Genomic DNA, 13,488 nt, shown 5'->3' with positions numbered 1-13,488 from the left:
TTGCGTAACATTCTTGAAATGACAAAATTATAGAGCAAAAGAAGAGATTAGTGGTCCAGAGGTACGGGATGGTATTTGTGTGGGTCTGTGTGTGTCTGTGTGTGCATACGTGTGTCTGTGTGGGTCTGTGTGCCTCTGTGTGTGCATACGTGTGTCTGTGTGGGTCTGTGTGCCTCTGTGTGTGTATACGTGTGTCACAGAGCTCTTACTTACTGAAAGGGGTAGCAGTAACTTCCAGGGCATTTGAAACGTTCGAAGGACAATCAGAAAAATATGCTGGGAGTCTGGGGTTCGCAGATGCAAACCATCACACTGAGAATGGATAAGTGCAGCTCAGGGGACTCTATCCGTCTCCCTTGGCTGAGGTCCCCGAAGGACACACACTGGCCCATGAGACTCGAGATCACATCTCGCAGAGGTGCGCTGGTTGGAAAGTTATGGATTTGGGGTTTTCTTCTTTTTCTTTTTAGGGCCACAGCTGCAGCATATGGAAGTTCGTGGGCCAGAGGTCAAATCGGAGCGACAGGTGCTGGCCTACACCGCAGCCATAGCAACACCGGATCCGAGCCACATCTGCAACCTACACCATAGCTTGTAGCAACGCCGGATCCTTAACCCACTGAGCAAGGCCAGGGGTTGAACCTGCATGCTCACAGACACTGTATGGGGTTCTTAACCCACTAAGCCACAACAGGAACTCCGTTGTTGTTGTTGTTGTTGTTGTTGTTGTTGTTGCTTTTAAGAAAACAGCGTGACCTTCCCCGGAAGCTCTCAGGACGACACCACCAGCCACCCCGCAGAGAGTCTTACACAGGCTGCAGGCACCCTCAGGCCCGTGAAATGAAAATCGGTCATGAGTTTTACAAAGATAAACTAGCAATTTAAAAACCTGATTTTGAAAGGAGTTTAGGGGCTTTTGTTCCTTAGCCTTTAGCCTGTGTAGCTAGTACGCCGCTCACGCGACAGCAGAGAGCAGCCATTCAACAAACACCCCGAAAAGGTGACCCGTTTCGTCCACGATGCAGACTCAGATGTACTGAAATAGTATGGACCGGGAACGCTCCCTTGAAGCAAACACACCTGCTCTCCCTGCTGCGAGGCGGCGGGGAGGGGTCCCCACCCAACACACGTCCTTCCCCAGGTCAGGGCTTCACACGCCTACGAGCCACTCCCCGCCACCTCCGACAGCTGAGGGTTCCCGACTCATACAGAGGACAAAGCCGTCACAACTGATCAAGAGTGTCCTTTTGGAGGAAAGAAGGGGACGGAGGTGCTGGCCTCTGATAAGGGACCACTGAGGGAGGAGGTGACAGAGAGGTCCCAGGCCACTGCCTTGAACTGAAGGTCTGTGTCGCCTCAGATTCAAAGACTGAAGCCCTAACCCCAAGGGGATGGCGCCAGGAGGTGGCCTCTGGGACGCGGCTGGTCAGGAGGGCGGGCCTCAGGGATGGGGTTGGTGCCCTCAGAAAAGGGACCCGGGGAGCTCCCCCACGCCTCCCGCCACGGGAGGACACAGCCAGAGGTGACGTCTGTGCAGCAAGGGGCTCCTTGACCTTGGACTCCCAGCCTCTGAAACCCGGGAAAGAAAATTCTGTGGTACGGCAGCCACTCCGGCTGTGGGACTTAGTGGCAGCAGCCCGGATGGAGCAAGGCAGCCATGAGGGTCTGTACGCGGGGCTCCAGGGGGCGGGGGACAGGGAGGGGCCGTGTCTGGAAATGGGGGGAAAAGAGGGGATTTCTGAGCCTCTTTCTCGGACGATGCAGCAATGATCAGCACACGGTCCATCCAGAGCTAATCCCCTGGGGACCCGCAGGAACAGCATTGGGAACAGCCTGGAACAGACTCCCGTGTAGGAGGTGGCCCCTGGTGAGCCCTGGTGGTCCTGGCAAAGGCCACACGTCTTCCTTTATAATCAGAAGAGCGGAAGTGAGAGAAAATCTGAAGCTGCGGTTTCGTGCCGACGCAAGGCCTTTGCACCCGACTCTGAGTCAGGCATCACGATTTCGGGCAGAGGATCAGGTCAGGTCTTCCGAAAAGCCCACCGGAAACCAAACCAAACCACAGGCTGTTTGGGCACCTTCACTGCTCTGATAAACACGTTCTATCCTCTTCCCGAGGCCGCCCTAGGAGCCTGCTGGAGGCTCAGGCATGAGCGGGGTGCACCGTTGGCGCCCTGCGCCCCAGCAGCACCACACCTTCCCAGTCAGACGGATGCCAGGAAGCCAAACGCCGACGCCCGGATCCCAGGGCCCCTGACCAGAGCCTGGATCCTGTTTTACCAAATACACCGTCTTTGCTGCTCGTCCAGCAGTGCTGACTGTGCGGGGTGGTTGGGGGGGGGGGGGGCTGGACCAATACACCTTCCTTCTGTCTCTGCCACTGAGTCGGGGTTTGGGCGGGGGCTGGGTCGCTCCCTCCCCCCAACACACTGCAGCACACACACGGGGGCCTGAGTGTGCACGGACTCACACACCTCCAGGGATGGGCAGCTCGGGCCACCCAGAACGGGACGGTTCTCACGCTGAGTGACGTCTCCTAGCGCCTGGCTGTGACTCAGTTCAAATTAACCTGAAGTTCTGTTTACGGAGCTCGGGGAAAACGAACGAAGCCCCTGGACCCAGCATCCTAACGGGGAGGGTTTTCCTGTCACCCAAGTGGAGAAAAACCAGCTTTGGCGCGCGCGCGTGCATGTGTGTGTGTGTGTGTGTGCTGGCAAAAACAAGTGGTAATGAAGCTATAACACCAGGCACAAAACCACTAGGGTTTTCAGAGCGTAAGGAAGTGACAGAAATTACAAGACAGTCAAGATACTCCCATGCAAATATCAAGAGATGGAAATAAAACTTGGAATCATTCTGGTCCCTGATTTATACACAGTGCCCCCTCTCTCGAGCCCTCACTCTCCATGTGTCCCTACAAAGACTTGCAGAACGCTTCGCCCCCAGGTCACTGCCACAGGGGGCCTGGGAGGAGCCTGGATCTCCGGGTGCGCCGGCGACAGCCCTCAGGACCGAGGAGGGGACGGGAGAGCCCTGCTTCTCTCTGGCAGGACGGAGACCGTGCCCGCGTGTTTACAGGTGCTGGGCGACGTCACGGCCACCTGCGCACACGGGCAGGGACAAAGCCACCTAAGATGACGGAAAGACGGAGTGTCTGAGAGGCCAGCAGCCTGCCCGCCAGGAGGGAGGGAGAGGTCAGGCCACAGCTGGGCGAGGTGAGGTGACCTCGTGCAGTCAGCTGTCAGCTGCGGGCATGGCCGAGACGGACCCCGCCGTGGACACGGGGACAGCTGGGGCTCCCGGGCTCTTTGTGGGCAGCACTCCTCAGGAGATTAGCTTGTTGGCGTGTCGGAGAGTTTTAGTGATATTTGGGGAAAAGGACTATGCTTTTGAGATGGTGGAGCTGGGGATATATTATAGTTTTTGCCATTTGACGTGAGGGAATAGGAGTTCCCGCTGTGGCGCACTGTTGAGAATCTAACTGTAGCAGCTTGGGTCGCTGTGGAGGCGCGGGTTCGATCACTGGCCTGGGAAGCTCCATATGCCAGGTGTGGCCATAAAAAGAGGGCCCCTAGGCTCCTGGTGTTCAAAATCGTATAACCCCATCTCCTCACGAGAGGACTGGGTCTGGGTAGAGACGAGGGTTTGGGGACGGGAGGTGACCCCCCAGCCACCACTGTCCCTGGGGGGCGGGGAGCAGGGGCTCAGGAGAGCCGGCGTGTTCCTTTTCAACATGGGCGGGGTTGGAGGCACGGAACTGAGGGGAAAACACTTGGGCAGGGGTACGTGACACGAATTTTATCTGCATTTACCTCATTTTTCAAACGTGTAGCCATGAGCACACATGCGAATCCTCTAACGGTTCCCGAACACGGAAATCTCCTTTCACGATGGGTGGGAAACCACTGTGCTGGCTGATGATTGCTTTCCTCACTAAATACTAGTTAATAATCACACTTAGTAAATAAATACATCTTATGTCTAAAACTACCACTAACGGACTTCGCTGAGCTTCCATGAAAATGACAACCACGTTCTCTTAAACATTTCCAAAAAAAGAAAACCGACGCCAGGACCAATGACCCCTGTTTTCCAAGACCTACCAACAGTTCCCTCTAAAGGGTTGGAGAAGAGGCCGGAAAGGACGCGGGTGTGAGCTGACATGGAGTCAAACCACAGGCAGCTTCTTGGCCCCTGGACGGCAAGGGGAAAACAGCTGTAGGAGGGCCCGTGCCCAGCTAGGACCACACCCGTCGTCACATCAGACACAGGCCACCAGGGAGGCCACCCACCCACACAGTCCTGCCCTTTGGATCTGGGGGAAGGGTTGCTACGTGTGGTCTGATGCCTGGGACCTTAAGCACATTTCGAGGCGCTTAAATGAAACAGATTTTTCTTTCCAAGCAAACCCAGTCTTGGCATCGCTGTAAAGGTCTTCACCAGAGCCTTACAGTAAACGCCAACCAAGCCCAGCGCCAACACGTGATCACGCGGCGCGAGCTCGCTCTGTGCCCCTGAGCAAGTGGCTCACGGGGCGGCACGGGACCAGCGGCACCGTCCACGCGGCTCCCTTGGATCCCTGACGAGCATTCTCTCGGGGTCAAGGCCTCGACGCACCGGGGGGGGTCGTCGGGGTGGGAAAACCACAAGCCCCACATCCACGGTGACAGGGCCGTAGCGTAGCAGCAGCAGAAAGAGAGAATGGAGTTCCCACGACATCCGGGGCTCCCTGACCCCGAGAGAGGCCACCGCAGCCACTCGTTCCCACACGGTGGCCTGTCCTGTGGTCCTTCAAGGGCTATTCTCAGCCCAACCTGGTGCTTCTCCCGAGGCCTCCCTGGGTCACCATGAGATTCAGGCCCTGAGGGAACAGCCTTCAACGTCCTGGCCATCGTAAAAAGAAAAGACACCCAAGGCTATTCTTTTCAGAGAGGCCGTGACAATAATTTAAGGGGCTGTCCCCCAGGTGGGGGTGTGGACACATTTTCCCTGAGGTCCCCACTTGCGTGTCCGTCCCCTGCGGCCCGAGTGGCCAGCCCCGGTTCGGCAGAGCCAGGGGTCCAGGAGAAGACAGAGGCTCTGGGGACACGTCGCCCCGTATCTGGGCCATCGTGTGGCCGTGACGGTGGCCGTGACGACCCAGAGCCTTGGGCTGAGTTACCGGGAGAGGCTGGAGCAGGGAACAGAGCAGACCACCAGGGCTGCTGGACAAGGCGGGAGGGTGGTTTCTAGACGCCTTCACCCTCCTGCCGGCCGAGCCCGCCTGACGATCCCGGGCGAGAGCAGAGGCTCCCCGGGCAGCGGGACCTCCACGCGGCGGGGCTGAAGGGAAGGGAACCGCCGGCGGAGCCACGGAACAGGCTCCCCCCTCGGAGGCTCGGGCAGCAGATCCCCAACCTGGGCGAGAGCAAAGGAAGTTGAGGCTTTCCGCAAACCTCGCCGAAGCCCCGCTTCCGCTCTACGGTGAGAAATCACCTTCAACAAGGGCCGCGTGCTCCGGGGGAGCCGGTCTTATTCTGGGCACTGAGTCCAGCTGAACGGCCCGCGCGGGCTCTTACACGAGCTTAACGACCCCAGCGCTGGGCGCCCCCGGCTGGTCCGTGCCCGTGCGACGGGGGCAGGGCTAGGATGACGCGCTGCTGAGGGGCTTCTGGCTCCCCAACCCTGTGAATAACTCAATTTACAGCCAATTCCAAACCATTAAACTCAGACTGGAGAGAGGGGCCCCTTCAGGCTGAAAGGCAGTCGTGACACTGACAGGGAAATGGCTTTAAAACCTACAGTCCTGGACTCTCCTTTTGCCTGGGCCTTCCATTCTTTCTCCAGCATCTCGCAGGAGGCTCGCCCTGTGTGGTCGACGCGGGCCCAGCAAGCCCAGGAGCCAGAGGCCGAACTGGCAGTGACCCCGGTGACATCAGTGACACTCAGGGTTGAGACGCGCCCTGAGCACCTATCGGGAAGGGCTTCCTAGAGCGCCCGCGGCCCCTCAGCACACATGCTGCCCAGCAGCTGCTCCCCAGAAAGGCCTGGCTGGTCCCCGAGCTGCCAGCTCTCCACTCCTCGGCGGCGCTGGGGTCTGGCAGGAGGGAAGAGCTGCAGCCAGGTCGTTCGGGCGTTGAGCAGCAGCTGATGCCCTGAGCTGGGGAGCTACAGGCCGGAGGAGGCCCGGGCCAGCCCGGACGGGGTGTGGGACCGCTTGGGGAGACTCCAAGCGGATCCAGAGGGGCTTTGGATCTCAGGGGACAGCGTCTCCTGCAGCCAGACGCCAGGAGGAAGGGCTCCCAGGTCACCAGTTCACAGGACCCTCCGCGCTGATCAGCGATAAACAGGGATTCACCACAGGCAGAGTTTCCGCGGTGGCTCAGCGGGTTAAGAACCTAACATAATGTCCACGAGGACGCAGGTTCAATCCCTGGCCTCTCTCCGTAGGTTAAGGATCTGGTGTTGCTGTGAGCTATGGTGTGGGTTGGTGGCTGCAGCTCCTGTTCAACCTTTACCCTGGGAACCTCCACATGCCGCGGGTGCGGCCGAAAAAGAAAAAAAAAAAATTCACCAAGGGTCTGCTGAAAAATGGCCGCACGAAACCTACTTCCTGTGCCTTGATCTAAAAGCCAGCTCACCTGGGGGCTGGGGAGAGCCCTGCAGGGGGTGGAACTCCTCCAGCTGCGGCGTCCAGGCCAGCGCGGGCACGTCCTGGGAAGGCCAAGGGCCGGGGGCAGGTCTGCTCTGCAGGGTGAGGACAGGGGCCACCGCGGCCCCGGGGCCCCGCAACCACCCAAGGGAACGTGGCTGCACGTGGCAGATGTCAGCGCTCCCGGGTGACAGAGATCCTTGAGAATGTGATGAAATCTTGGCCTCTTCTTCCCATAAGGTCATACACACGCTCACACGGGAAAGGTGTCACGGAATGCCCGGCATTCCAGAGCCACCCAGGGACGCAAGCGACCGTGTGATCTGGTTTCAGCCGCCTCCTGCCCACCCACTCGATGGCAAGTGACCGCTCAGCTACAATTGTCCCACAGTCGGGATTAACGTCGCCAGCGACAATGCTTTACAGTGAAATACAATGGCTCTTGTATTTCGTCTGCACAAACAAGAACAACCCCCAACTACAGGACGGACAAAGATGCGCGTAATTACCATTATTATGTAACACTCCCCTGGAAACTCTAGAAAATGCCAGAAGCTCAGAAATAGAAATGAGAACTACAAATGTAGGTCGAAGGCAGTGTGCCCGTATTTTTATCATGCTAAGAGCGTAAACCAGAATAAATACATTAGATCTAATTATAGAGGGTTTGGATGCAAAACAAAATACAAACTCAATTTTATCCCTAAAAATCAAAACTACTGGGAGTTCCCATTGTGGCGCAGCGGAAATGAATCCGACGAGGAAACATGAGGTTGTGGCTTCGATCCCTGGCCTCACTCAGTGAGTTAAGGATCCGGCGTTGCCATGAGCTGCAGTATAGGTTTCAGACGTGGCTCGGATCTGGAGTTTCTGTGGCTGTGGTGCAGGCCGGCAGCTGTGGCTCCTAGTCGACCCCTAGCCTGGGAACCTCCATATACTGAGGGTGAGGCCCTAAAAAGCACACACACACACACACAAATCAAAATTATTGGAGTTCCTGTCATGGGCCTCAGAGGTTAAAAAGCCCAATTGGTATCTAGGAGGACTCGGGTCAGATCCCTGGCCTCGCTCAGTGGGTCAAGGATCCGGTGCTGCCGTGAGCTGTGGTGTAGGTTGCAGACACAGCTCGGATCCCGCATTGCTGTGGCTGTGGTGTAGGCCGGCAGCTGTAGCTCCAGTTTGACCCCTAGCCTGGGAACCTCCATATGCTGCAGGTACAGCCCTAAAAAGACAAAAAAAATTATCGAGATAGTGAATGCAACAGGGAGACCAGATAAACTTCAAAGGAGTAATAAAATATTACAAATAACAACTAAATGACACATAGAAAAGTACTCCAAAACATTAGGGGCACAAAAGCGGGTTTGAATAAGTAAAGAGACGATGGGAAGGCCAGGTGCTGTTAATTCTTTCCACAGAATCGATGTTCAGCTCAGTTTGTTATTTTGACGTTTTTAAAGTTTCAGCTTCATTGAGGTGTAACTGACAAATAAAACTCTAAGATATTTTAAGTGGAGGTCACGGGGGTTTGACCGTCTGTGGACACTGAGAAAGGCCCCCCTGTCGAGTTCATTAACATCCGCCAGCTCACGTATCTACCCCGTTGAAATCCAAATTTTAAGAGGCTTTTCACAGACTCTGAAGAGACATGATTTTTCTAAATGTGACGTGAAGCAGCAGAGAGCAGCACAGGGAGCTGGGGAGGAGAAGGACCGGGAGGCTCCCGTCAGTGCCGACTGCACTGAGGTCTGATACGGGCATGGGGCGCATCGGGTGCAGGACTGCCAGCTGGACGGCCGGACAGAGGCTCTGGGTGGGGCAGCTGGCGCCCGGTGACAGGGACATGTTGGTCAACCCACAAGCGGAGAGAGACCACCTGAGCCTGGGGGATCCAGCCCCTCTCCTGCCAACCAGGTGGTTTAAGATCAGCGCCCCATCACGGAAAATCTGGAAACGCAGAGGCAAAGACGCCCTGCTTTCAGGATGCAAAGAAGGCAGGGAGATGCAGGGGCAAAGCAGAAAGGGATCCGTTTAAGAAGTTCTAGGCGCTAAAAGCCCATAAAAGGCCAGTGACAAACAGGACACATAGGCAATAATTAGTGTGGGGGGGGAGGGGTATGTGTGATGTGGGGGTATTTCTGTGTGTGCAGCGCTTATGTGTGTCTGTGATGTGGGCTATGTGTGTGCGTACTAACTTTGTGCATGTTTGCGATGTGGGGGTGTCTGCGTGCGGTGCTGGCGCTCCCAGATAAAAGTGGTCAGTGGAGAGAGGCGACAATTTACAGGTAAGGAAATGAAATATCCAAGAAATGCATTGTTTTTTAAGTATCTCACCAACTGTCATAGAGATAAAATTAAATAGACGAGACTCTTAAAAATCCTCAGGTTAGCCAAGATGCTGAAAATGAAAATATCCCAATGTTTGCCAAACTCCAGTGATCACCTGCTGGCAGCTGCCAGCACAAACTGAGGTTAAACACTTGTCTAGAAAGAAATTTGGCACCTCTGAACCAAAACCCTCCATCTTGCAATGAGTGAATTCCCTTTCAAAATTTTTGGAAATAATCGGAGATAGAGACAAATGCTTATATGGAAAGATGCTGTTTTAGCATTAATTACAGTGAAATGCATCAGGGGTAAAAATCTACTGTTCTATAGTGTTTAAATAAATTAAAGAAAATAACAGACCTTTATATATGAAATAAAATCCATTTATGATAATATTTAATGACATGAGAACATGATGAGACTATATTATTCATTTTTCTTAAGGATACAAAATTCTATGTTTAGAATTACAGCAAAATTCCTATGCAGGTAAATGCTTCAGAAAGAATGAAAATGTCCCCAAATGTCACACATCGAGTTCTGAGCGGTGGGATTTATGAGGACTCTAACTTTCCTGAAGGTTTTCTGCACTCCAGTGTTACATATTTTAGTGAATAAATATTGGTAAAAAGAAGGAATGGACTTCCAATTTCTGCCATAAGCATATACATCCCCTGATGTTACATTAAGAAAAGAACAAAACATCTTATAAAATTGAAACACCTTAAGAATGACAAGTCTAAGAGGGCACCCGCCTCCCCGCAGCAGCAGGTGGATGGCGGGTCTGGGCGTGGGGGGACCGTCAGCCGTCCGGAAGGACACCTCCAGCTCTGTCCTGGGGGCAGCTCCTTGAGGACCCAGATGGTTTTCTGTTTTTTTTAATTTTATTGGCATATAGTTGACTTAGCACGTTGTGTTGGTTTCAGGGGTGCAGCAAAGCGAATCACTGATGTCCACCCTTTCTCAGGTTCTTTCCGCACACGGGTTCTCACACAGAACTGGGCAGAGCTCCCCGGGCTCACGGCAGGCCCCATTCCTTGTCTGTTTTATACACGATGATCGTGTACCGGACAGCGATGGTTTGACAGGTCGCACGTGGAACAGGCAGGCACGTGTCTCCCCGGTGGGCTGTCCCGGTGCCCCGTCCCCCGGTTAAAGCCTCACAGCTGAGCCCGAACCCTGGCAGTGCTTCGTGCAGGCATGCGGGTGTGGAGCTGAATCTGCCTGAGAGCCCGCCCCTCTGGCCACCCAGCCCCCGAGGAGCAGCGGGGCTCCCCCAGCCCCCATCACTAAGGACCCCGCAGGCGTCCCACACACAGAGGATGAGACCAGAGCTCGTGGGACCTGGAGGAGGAACCAGGGAGGGGCTCCACCAGGGCTGGGGACACAGGGGCTGTGGGTGGGGGAGGAGCAGGCCGCTCCGTACACAGCCCCCCCCCATCGCCAGGGGACGGCAGTGCCTGGAGTGCCCTCGGGCGCCCAGGACGGTCAGGCACCGCGGGGAAGCACCTTCTTTCTCTGCTGGGGGCGGCCGCCTTCCTTCTCCTCCACCCCTGGAGCTGCACCAGACTCAGAAAATCATTTCTCAGATGCTGCCAGCCCCGCAAAGCCCGGCTGCGTGCCCCTGGTACGAGTCCGATGCCACAGAGAGGCGGCCCTTGCTCTGGCTCGCGCTGTGTGCTTCGCGCTTTCTGCGATCTGCTCTCATGGAGGACGGCAAGGCCCGCAGGGTGCGCAGTCCTCCTCGCGGCCAAGGACAGGCTGCACGTCCACCAAGGCTGGAGGTGAGCTGCGCTTCAGCCGAAGGGGGAGCGACAGACACCTGCCGGGAGGGGGCCAGGTGCCCCCCCCCCCCGGCCCCAGGAGCATCCTGTGTGCCTGCTGTTTACAGCGCGAGCCCGTCTCCATAAAGCCCACACAGGTTTAGTACGGCAACGGTAAGTGCTTCCTGAGAGTGCCACGGTCATTACCATAAATGCTGAAGCTCTCAGAGAGCCAGAGACGGAGGGACGCCAGCCCTGAATCAAGAAGCTGGACAGTGGGTGCTCTGGGATTTTGCCAACTCTGAAGCAAAATTAAAGATAACTTAAAAAAACTTAATAAAGAGTTCAAGGGTGAAAGATTTTCAGTTTGAATAAACTCAAAACCATTTCTATTCAGTTCTAGTCTATTGATTCTATTCAATCAGTTCTATTCTATTGATTCTACTCAGTCAGGGAACGCTTGCACTTAGGCAGGGGTCCCTGGTGGCTCAGTGGGTTAAGGATCCAGCATTGTCGCCGCTTTGGCTCAGGTCACTGCTGTGGCACAGCTTCAATCCCTGGCCTAGGGATTTCTGCATCCCCCTGGCGTGGCCAAGAAAAGTAATAATAACAACAAATAAATAAAAACAAGGAGTCATAAAACTAAACTATGCAAAACTATGTCATAGTTTTGAAGAGTATTACGTATTTATCCAGAAGAAAATACTCATGGGTATCAGTGGTGACCATCTCTGGACATTGTCTTTATGGATGTTATTCCCAATCTTCCAACCTTCCACAATTCACACGGATTACTGCTGAAATTGGTTTAAAAAAGAAGATGCACTCAGGCAACGTCACAGGTGATTATACACCTTAGCACACAAACAGGTAACAGCCGGACTCTGCACTCTCGCCGCAGGCCCTGATGCATCGCCTCACGGCCGCCCAGAAGAGTATTTCCAACGTAACCGCACGTGAATATGATGGGAAAGTGGAAACAGGAACCATACAAATAACTGCGGGAGAACCATGTTCATTCTCAGGTGGCTTGAAAAGCAGGCCTTTCTAAAGTAGCAAAATACATGAATAATGGCCTTTACAAAAATGAAGGCTCGTATTACTTTAAAATATAATAGTCCTGGGAGTTCCTGTCGTGGCTCAGTGGGTTACAAACCCGACTAGGATCCATGAGGATGTGGGTTCGATCCCTGGCCTCGCTCAGTGGGTTAAGGATCTGGCATTGCCGTGACCTGTGGTGTAGGTCACAGATGCAACTCGGATCCCGCGTTGCTGTGGCTGTGGTGGAGGCCGGTGGCTGCAGCTCTGATCAGTCCCCTAGCCTGGGAACCTCCATATGTCATGGGTGCGGCCCTAAAAAGACAAAAAAAGACAAAACAAAAAAGTCAGAAGCATGACCCCAGCTTATGCGCAGGTGGGGGCTGGGGAAGCAGGCAGGGAACACCCCCAAACGAACTGAGAACTATTCTCGGCACTGGCTTCGGCTTGGGGTCCAGACTTGCCAAATCTGGCACGAGCAGGTACCTTACTGCCAAGATGGCAAGCGCTTCCCAGCAGGAAGCCTGTTCCCTTCCTGTTCAATTTGTTTACGTGAGAGGCGGAGCTTGGCAGAGAAAAGGGCCAATTTCTGCTTTTATGGTCGATGCACGATGAGCAATGAGTTTGGTGTTGCTTTTTGTTTATTCTCTCTACGTCTGGAAATATCTCACCATTTAACGTCACGGACGCAGGGTCACTTTCTCTCTCGTGTAGGCTTAATGGTGTATTGGCAGAGGGAAGAGCTCAGAGCACCTCGGCCCCGAGAGGAACAGCAACAACGACAAAAACTCTGCTGGGTGGTTGTCTTGTTATCAGTGAGAATCACCATCTCTCTTTAAGCTGTAAAGCTTCTCTCCGGCCACGGACCTGGAAGAATAAAACTCTCAGGCAACAGGGAACTCGTCCCCAAAGACAAGCGTGAAATGACTTGAAGTCACAGGCAGGACACCGCAGGGCCGGTCCCCAGGCTCCTGACCCCGACTCTCGCTCACCTGGGGCTCCTTCTATCAGAAAGGATGTGCCGTGGACCTGCATCCCTGGCCCGGAATACGTGGCTGCCACACACAGATGTACCAACATTTCATAAAACGAGGTTATCCTCAGAAATCTTAGGAAATAAGAGGCTTCTGAAACAGTGAGTCCAAAAGATAGACCTCAGGAGCGCAAGGCAGGCCAGCAGCACCGAGCTCGCGGACGCTGGGGGCTGCCTGGGTCCGAGTCCTGGTGCTGGTCCCATGAGCTGGTGCTTCTCTCTTCTGCAAAGCAGAGGACAGATGTCTGGCTGTGCGAGATCATGCGGAATAAAGCAAGCGTGCGAAGATCGCACTATAGGGAGTTCCCGTCGTGGCACAGCGGAAACGAATCCCACTGGGAACCACGAGGTTGCAGGTTCGATCCCTGCCCTTGCTCAGTGGGTTAAGGATCCAGCATTGCTGTGAGCTGTGGTGTAGGTTGCAGATGCGGCTCGGATCTGGCATTGCTGTGGCTGTGCCGTAGGCCGGCAGCTGTAGCTTCAATTAGACCCCTAGCCTGGGAACCTCACATACCGTGGGTTCGGCCCTAAAAAGCAAAAAAAAAAAAAAAAAAAAAAAAATCACTATTACATAGTCCTCGCTTCTCCCCGGAAACTCCTGGCTTAAACGGGCCGTCTTGACCCCAGGCCCCAGTTTAAAGGCGAGGTTTTGCGAAGCTGGTCCCTCTGGGACAGACTGAATCTGAACCTGCTTC

At 54.7% G+C, this 13,488-nt stretch overlaps 1 protein-coding gene across 17 annotated transcripts in view; it reads right to left on the bottom strand.

The window, feature by feature from the left end:
- Positions 1 to 13,488, bottom strand: part of RPS6KA2 (ribosomal protein S6 kinase A2) — a 319,578-nt gene that overhangs the window by 98,626 nt on the left and 207,464 nt on the right. The window contains exon 1 of one of the 17 annotated variants that reach the window (XM_085021864.1): positions 6,621 to 6,981. The exons of the other annotated variants lie outside the window; for them this stretch is intronic. The gene's annotated coding sequence lies outside the window, so the exon portion shown is untranslated. Of the gene's footprint in view, positions 1 to 6,620; positions 6,982 to 13,488 lie in introns of those variants that run through there. 17 annotated transcript variants of the gene reach the window in all.

Source organism: Sus scrofa, chromosome 1 (assembly GCF_054392235.1).
Source record: "Sus scrofa isolate SSC_HxYL_T2T_F1_AM1 chromosome 1, Sscrofa_HxYL_maternal_Yorkshire_Landrace_v2.0, whole genome shotgun sequence".
Taxonomy (NCBI): Eukaryota; Metazoa; Chordata; class Mammalia; order Artiodactyla; family Suidae; genus Sus; species Sus scrofa.
Note: the sequence above shows the minus strand (reverse complement) of the source record. Positions and strands in the feature narration are given on the sequence as shown.